The sequence below is a fragment of the Barbus barbus genome (assembly GCF_936440315.1).
Source record: "Barbus barbus genome assembly, chromosome: 13".
NCBI classification, from domain to species: Eukaryota; Metazoa; Chordata; class Actinopteri; order Cypriniformes; family Cyprinidae; genus Barbus; species Barbus barbus.
Genome location: NC_136741.1, coordinates 29,787,891 through 29,796,754, shown reverse-complemented (window position 1 = coordinate 29,796,754; position 8,864 = coordinate 29,787,891). Strand labels below are relative to the sequence as shown.

The 8,864-nt window shown below is 35.2% G+C and overlaps 1 pseudogene across 1 annotated transcript; it reads left to right on the top strand.

Annotated features, from left to right (window-relative positions):
* The first annotated feature begins 1,730 nt into the window (after nt 1–1,730).
* Nucleotides 1,731–8,751, top strand: LOC306879699 (troponin T, cardiac muscle isoforms-like; annotated as a pseudogene). The gene is made up of 8 exons: nt 1,731–1,790; nt 2,095–2,210; nt 4,154–4,245; nt 5,110–5,198; nt 5,276–5,388; nt 5,538–5,628; nt 5,882–5,922; nt 8,712–8,751. The product of its transcript is annotated as a troponin T, cardiac muscle isoforms-like (transcript).
* The last annotated feature ends 113 nt before the right edge of the window (nt 8,752–8,864 follow it).

Sequence of the window (8,864 nt, the reverse complement as noted above, 5' to 3'; positions counted from 1 at the left end):
TCGTTTGCAAGCATATGCATGATTATGTTCTCACGCTGTCTGCATCTGCTTTGCACAGAGGAGATGCAGGATGAGGAGGTGGAGGAAGGTAGTGTTGCTTGAGCTAATGCTATTGCTAAAGCTACAGCTAATAATGAATGAGATTTGTATGCAATTTGTAAGTCTTTTTTTTTTTTTTTTGCAATTCTTACTTTTTTCACAGAATTCTGAGTTTACATCTCACAATTTTTGTTTTGTTTGTTTGTTTGTTTCTGCATTAAAAAATAAAGATGGCAAGTTTATATCTCACATTTCTGACTTTATATCACATAATTCTAAAAACAGAAATGTGAGAAAGTCTTATTTATTTCTTATTTGCCATAATGGACTCAGAATAAAGCAGATGATGTTGTTGGGTAAATCTCAAGAAGTTTGTCAAGAGCATGTCCCAAAATAAAACAAGGGTAAATTATATTTGCATAAATAAATAAAATGTGCCTTTTATTTATGAATTTAAAATAATGAAAATAATGCTTAATTTTTAAGCCATAACAAGGCCATTTTTTCATGCATTATATAATTTCTTAGTAAAATTTATTTTGATTAAGGACATAAAATTAATCCTCTTAGCTTTATTTGTGTGCTTTTATAAAATGGATAATGCATGTTAATGTTAATAAATGTCAAATATTTATCATTTAAAAAAAGAGTTATTTTGCTAGGTTCACTGTCTTTCTACTTTAATTCAGTGTGTTATTTGCCATTTCTTTGTAATTATTTGTGAAATTTACTACCAATTTCTTAGTTAAAATTGTTTCAAAGTAACACCTAAATCATTTTTATTTTAGTATATTAGTACTTCAGAATTATAATTACTTAGGGTTAATAATTAAGTAATGTAGCCTACGCAAATAGTGTATAATGATACACAAGGCAAGACTTCAGATTGATCATAATGTGTTTTCAGGTAAATCCTCCTGTTTGTGTGTTATGTTTTAGGGCTTGGAGAGGCCAGTGGGAAGCAAACATCACCCAATCCACATCATGCAGGTAATAAAATACAGGATTATTCAGCAAGTGCTTATAATCTGATCAACAACACCCAATAATTATACTAACAAAGTCACTGAAGAGTGACACATTTGGGATGAAGTTTAGAACAATGTCAGCTATTGTAAGCTTAATGGACTACATCCATCATATTTAAATAGTTTCAAGCACGTCCAGATTTCTTAACCTGAAATACTCTGAAAACAATGATGACCACCAAGATTATTTTTTGATGTTTAAGACAAAATACCTTTTAGTTTGTGATAACAGACGTGTCTTCAGGGCTTCTCTTTATCTCTTGGCTCTTGTGTCATAGCTGACATGCCTGTCTTTTCTTATGTAGATGCTGCTGAGGAACTTGGGGATGAAGGTAAAGTGATAACCTCAGACTCACTCAAAACTGGTTTCAGCCTAGAAACTGAGCCCTGACGAACTTTGAACCCCTTTAAAAGAAACAACAGTAAAATCATCAGCAACTAAATCATACATTTGTATTGTTTTCTTTACTCTCCTGCCAACTGGATGATGCAGGGGAAACAAAACCAAAGCATAAGTAAGTAAAACTTCCAAATGTATACAAAATAAATGATAAATGAAATAGCTTACATATAAAGTATAATATATAACAATGCATTTCCAAATGTAAGACCATTGGCATGAAAAAAAAATACTAATGCATTGTTGTTGATCATTAGACCCCTATGCCAGCTTTGGTGCCTCCCAAAATTCCTGATGGAGAGAAAGTTGATGGTTATTTTATGGTTCATCATATTTAATTTAATTATTGAAGTATATGCTTCCTTCATTTATTTAAATTGCATTATTTAGTTTACTACTGCAATTTTGCTTTGCAGTGTTGTCCTTGTCAGCAGCAATGCTGCAAATGCTTTCGCAATATAGAGATACATTAATAACTGGCATGCCAATAAATCACTCTGAACTTTCTGTTACTACACTAAACAGTGTTATATGACCTGCACTGTCATGAAACATGTGCTATGAGTAGTTTTTACTGTACTGTACATTACCACTATTACATAATTACCTTCAAAACCGTATCCTCAGGATATTCACTGCAAACGTATGGAGAAAGACCTAACGGAGCTACAGAAGCTCATTGAGGCTCACTTTGAGAGCAGAAAGAAAGAAGGAGAGGAGCTGATCAACTCACCCAACGGATTGTAAGATATTTTAATAAAAAATTAAATGCATTTCTTCATAACTATTGATAAAGCCAACCTGGGGCCCGTTCTTCGTTCGTCGCTTATTACATGAGATGATTTGAATGATTCCAGATCTTCTAATAGAAGGGGCAGATTTTAAGTATCACTTCTGCTTAAAAAGATGCAATCTAATCCTGTTTACATGAAATAAGCCTGCTCCTGAGCAGGTTTAAGTTTACGGACCTGTTGCTATGACAGGATGAGCTTCGAAGAACCAAATGATCCAAGATCAAGTGAAATCGGCAACAATCAAATCCAGCTAACTGAGTTAGCGATGTATGAAGAACGATTCCCTGGTTTAGATCAGGTTCACCGGACTCACAAAGCTCGATATAAACATTCTCTGTCAACTCAGAGTTTGGGATTAACTCTATAGCCCATGAACCTGAAAGTGTGACACGTGCAGCAAACAGCCAATCACACAGAACATGAAGAGATATTTAATCTAAATATGAAACTAATTAATTTAACTTCATACAATAATTATATGATATCTTTGACTGTAAACTGCTTTAATTTGGAGCGAGAGATAAGGGGGAGTGGCTTCATTGCATCAGATATATGTCACTTTGCTCACAGCTGATTGGTCCAGTTTGGGTTTGCCAAAACCCAACCCACTCAAAACCAATCCACCTTCTTGAGCCCGAAAACTCAGAGTTTGATCAAACTGAACATGAACTTACCTGGGTAAAAACTGAAACCGGCTTCGTGCTACAGGCCCTCACCAGCATGGAAACTCTTGCTTGCTTTACTCTGATCTTTCCAGCAGGACTTAGACTGGCTTCACAGAGACAAACTGTTTACTACATAAATAATGCCTTCAAATAAAAGCACGACTCATTAAACATCTGTACAGACAACATAAAAAAATAGAAAATAAAAAAAGCTAAATATACTACAGGCAGTATTTAATTTGTATATTGCGTAAACTGTAATTATGTTAATTATGAATGCATGGCTTAACAAAACATAAAACAGCATCAAAATACATGCGAGTTTTCTGGAAATGATTGTGTTTGCAAATGATTGCATTGCATGTGTGTATTTGATAAGATGTAATTTAAATTATCACTAAATAGATCCACATGGAAACTGTGATACATGACCATTGAAATCTTTGGGATCAGTATAATGTTTTAAGAAATTAGTACTTTTATTCATCAAGGATGTATTAAACTGATCAAAAGTGACAGTAAAGACGTTTATAATGTTACAAAAGATTTCTCTTTCAAATAAATGCTGTTCTTTTGAACTTTCTATTCACCAAAAAAATCCTGAAAAATAAAAAGTATCATGGTTTCATAACTGTTACTCTAACTGTTTTCATTTATTAATAATAATAAATATTTCTTGAGCAGCTAATCAGCATATTGATTTAATCACATGAATAAATAACATTTTACAATATATTCAAGTGAAAACAGTTCAAAACATTACTGTTTTTACTGTATTTTTATGTTTCAAAGCTTTCAGATGTACTAAATATGATTGGTTCATCTTCAAAGTGGGATAAATGTACCTGTTGTATATGTTGACCATTATGGGGGGTAGTTCGTGCCGTTCTAAGGCTCAGCAGTAGAAGGAGAAGGAGCAGTCTACCCTTCCGTCGCAGTCAGACCGTGTCAAATTTTGAATGGGATTGATAGGGAGGGCAGACGATAGTCCCGCGGCGACGTCACTGTAGAACCAATCTTAGGCGGCGACGTGACGGCGGCGTACGTGAGAAATTTACATAAAAAATGACGTGTGTATGGGGGGTAGATCGTGCCGTTCTAAGGCTCAGCAGTAGAAGGAGAAGAAGCAGTCTACCCTTCCGTCCCCGTCAGACCGTGTCAAAAACTACACGGCTGCCTACTTTGGTTGGTAATCCATGGCACGATGCACCCCCCATAGACCATCAGGAGAACCGGAGGGCAGAACGAGCAGAGCAGCACCGGATCCGCACAGAGTGCGAGAAAGAGCGGAAAAACAAACTAGCCGTAAGTTCATTAAAGTGGAGGACACCTTTTATTTTAATTACAAATGGCCACGCCCACTTTTATTTAATTATTAAAGGGGTCATATTTTTTATTTTATTTTAATATGTTCCTTGAGGTTTAATTATAATAAAGTTTTTTGCACTCAATAATAAAAATAATAATAATAAATATGTGGGGAAAAATATTTTCAATCCTCATTCTGACCCTCTGTCTAAAATTACCTGATTTTAAGGGGCGTGTCCATTAAGGCTTGTCAGTAATCGGCCAGCGTTATGATTGGCTAACTGTATCAACGCCCCCTTGCTATTGCATGTAAGTGTTTTGACAACATAATCGAAATAAAATGCAATTTAATTTAATTTCATTTCCAGACAAAGCATTATGAAATAATTTACTTAGTGTTTGTGATGCAGCTGCAGTCAGATTTAATACCGCTTCATTTTTCAACAAATGTTTCTGTCAGAAAGTGAACGTGCATCTGTATACTGTATCCAGAGTAGACAAGATAGTGGCAGGGATTGTAATTTCTATTTGCTTTTGACGCGATGTGACACTCGCATTCAGCGTAATAAGTGTCAGACGTTAGCCTGTGGTTGGGGCCTATGGTGAGAAGAAGACTGTTTGTCGATGTCTTGCACTGGAGGCGGTGTTTATGCAAATGTTTGCAAATGCCCCTGTGATGCCATCATGCACCTCAGATCCAAACGAGCCGTTTTTGGAGCTTGATTAAATAAATGCTTTGTTTATAATGAGGAGGATGTTTTAAGCTGTGCAACTTGCAAGATGTTTTAATGGTACACAGACCTCTTATATGCCAAAAGATCAAGGCAAATTTGATTTCTCATCTCATGACCCGTTTAATTAATTATTTCTTTCAGGAGGAAAAGGCACGAAAAGAGGAGGAAGGCTGATGATGACGCTAAGAAGAAGAAGGTTCTCACGAGCTTGCACCGGATACATGCAAAGGGTAATGACCTTAGAGGTCAAAGGTCACGGTGCACTGTCACTACATATGCTTATTTTCTGTTTTGTTTTGATTGACAGACAGACAAGAGGGGTGGGCCTAAGAAGCAAACAGAGAGGGAGAAGAAAAAAACTATTCTTAGCGAACGTTGTAAGGAACTGAACATCGAAAACCAGGGTGCCGATAAACTGAGGTGAAGGAGTTATCAAAATATGACAGCACATACCACTTCCAACATGAAATATAGTCAAGTAGAATTACATGCATCAAGACATGAAGCCATAGGCTGCTGCTTCACGTTCATGAACTGGTTCGTCATGTTCCTCATGTGCTTTTATGCAGAGAAACCGCGAACGAACTCTGGAAGTGGATGCGCCAACTTGAACCTGAGAAGTTTGAGCTGCAATACAGATACAGGTGCCAGAAATATGAGGTGAGGCTTCACATCCACAAAGTCTGACATGATGTTAGAGAAGTCATAATATTAGCAGAGGATGAGTTTATGAGATGTACAGTATGGTACAACAATCAATTACACACATGCAGTCACACCCAGAACAGACTTGGCAGAACAATCAACCGGGCCGGTTCTCAGAGATGCCGTTTGATTGACATGAGAAGGAAGCAAAGTTGTGCGGCAATGATTCACCCAGACTGATTCATACATGAGATTTTCTGTCTCATAGATAACCGTCCTTAGGAATCGTGTCAGCGACCATCAGAAAAAGTAAGTTGCTGTGAAATGGAGCTGATTTATTGATGCATTATCAAAATCTACGTTCACACAACTAACCAAAGTGCCAGAATTTAGATTTTCTCTTTTATTTTTGTGAGGTTTTTCACATGACCTATTAAATTTGGCCCACATTTTTAGACACTAAGCATAATATTTTTGTCATTAGGTCCTATATGAAATTAGAAAAATATACACTAACGTTTAAAAATTGGGTATTGTAATGTTTTTGAATATTAAACATCTTCTATTCTCACCAAGGCTGCATCTATTTGTTTAAAAATACAGTAAAAACAGTAATATTGTGAAATATTATTATGATTTAAAATGTCTGTTTTCTATTTGAATATATTCTAAAACATAATTTATTCCGCGATGCAAAGCTGAATTTTCAGCATCATTACTCCAGTCTTCAGTGTCACACGATCCTTCAGAAATTATTCTGATATACTGATTTGATGCTCAAGGAACAAGTAATTTTTTGACTGACGCCAGCAGTAAATCAAGTTTGCCATCATGAATGTCTGGTTAGATTGACATTAAAATTGCTCTTGTTGAGTCATGTTGCAAAAAATATTTATGAAGGCAGCTCAAATTGAATTCAATGTGATATTGTCGTAATATGAAAAAGAAAACAGGTTTGGCCCCATTCAACTGCGTGAACAGCCAAAAACCTGCATAGCCCCTACAGGTGTTAAATATTAAATACCAAGCAACAGTTGAACGATAAAACATGTTACCTTCAGCTCAGATATGAATAGTGATGAGCAATATTCCTGAAATGATATACAGTATTGATCTCAGTGTGTGACAGACCTCGGTAAAGACCAAGCTAAGACATGTAATGATGATGCTATGCTCATCTAGCATAGCATCATGTTTCCAGAATTTTCTGTGTGGAATAACAATTGCTGCTTTGTTCTAGCACGACCTTTATCCGGATAGCGAACCTCAGGCTATTCAAAAGGAAATAAACAGATAGCTGAAGGATTTTGTGCATGCAATGTACATTGCAAAAAAACAGAAAAAGTCGTTGGCGTCAATAGCCTCGTGATTAGTGCGCCGAAATATAACTTAAAAGAACCATGGTTTAGTGTCAGTAGCACATGTAGTAGGCCTACCCAGGTATTTTGATATATACTAAGGTATTGAATGATCAAGTTGATATACCCTATGGTCTGTAAGACACTTTAAAGAATACTATAGTGCTGCCATCATGCTAGTGTCCAAAAACATGGTATTATCATGTTTGTATTTAAAATATTCCTATGCAAAATTAAAAATATACACTTTGTTGTCAATTTAAAATATATAAATCTAAGTTAACAGGTGTACTTTGATTCAAAATGTTTATTTAATATATATAATGAACTTCAAAAATACCATCACGCTAGTGTCCAATAACATGGTATTATGATGTTTTCATCTAATATCTTTTATGCAATATATAAAAATATACACTGTTAAAAATAAACGTTTTGTCAGGTAACTTAAAAATATATATTCTAAAATATAAATATAATATAACCTAAAATAACTGGTTTAATTTAAGAAATATAACACTAAATTACTGAACCAATCTGACGGAATTCGGCTAATGCAATAATATTTGTATAGTTTTATGCAAAATATAAAAATTTTTGGGTGAGGTAACAAAAATATATTGATATAAAACGTATATATTACTGTTATTATAATATATATATATCATATATTGAATCAGTAATATATATGTATATATATATAAATGCAACAAAATAATTTAACAATCTGGAAAATAATATGGAATTAATCAAAGTAAACTGATTTAACAAGTAAAAAAAATAAATAAATTGACTTAGGTTAATGCAACAAATTATTTCATTTAATGCACATTTTTACTTTTTACAGTGTATATGGGACTAATTTGGTTGCAAAATATATCTAATAAACATGGCACTTTTTTAAGCATGCGGCCATCTGCTCAACACTAAGCCATATGGAAGTCAACAACTGCTATACCAAACCCAGCGCTTTATCCCATCATTCAACGGACTTAACAAATCCCTGTCAAACCCAGTGTATGTCGGATCGGTGATGACTCCTGCCTGACTCATGCTAAATCTGTACAGACTTGCCGAGCGGTTACGGCTAATGCGACTGACCGGTACTGAACTGAGCCGAAATACAGCTGGGATGTGCCATCAGGCTCATCTGTGGGAATAAGTGCTGTCTAACAAAGGATTTTTGTAGATAACTATAGTTATGATACTGCAGATTCTGTTTCAAGATGATTTATCGAAGCGTTTCCCTGAAGGGATCTGCATTCACAGACTCTCCAGCGCATTAAATGGCTCTGTTATGAAGGGCACACAGAGAACGAGGACAGATCCGGCAGCTGTTCAGGGGTTAAAGAGGAAGTTAAAGGGGGTCAGACAGACCTGGGGCTCCTGGAAGATCCCGTTTTAAGCACTAGAAGATTGGGAGATTTGATTCGGTCTGACCTGGCTACTGCCAGAGATTAAGACAACACATGCGGAAAATCCACCTGTACAAAAAAAGTCTAATCTGAGGCCGGTAAATAAAGGAAGATGGATTTTGTTAACACCTACTGTGTACTGGTGTAAAAGTTTAGGTCAGGCTATATTCTTAAAAATAAACAATATAAACAGATCTAAAAAGACTGAGGCTAAAGCCATTGAAGAACCTTTTTATGTCCAAAAAAGCAACCAAATAATGCTACATTAATCATTAACATAATTAACTTTTTTAAATAATATATTTGTTATTTTTTTCCTTTGTAGTACCAAAGGCTCGATGAGTAAGAGAGGACTACGAAAATAAAGCAGTTTCACGGAGACACCAGCAATTTCTACCACACTGATATTTTAATCATAAATAATATGCTTTAATATAATCATCTACATTCTGGTCCTCGTGTAGTGTTTTTTGAAGCA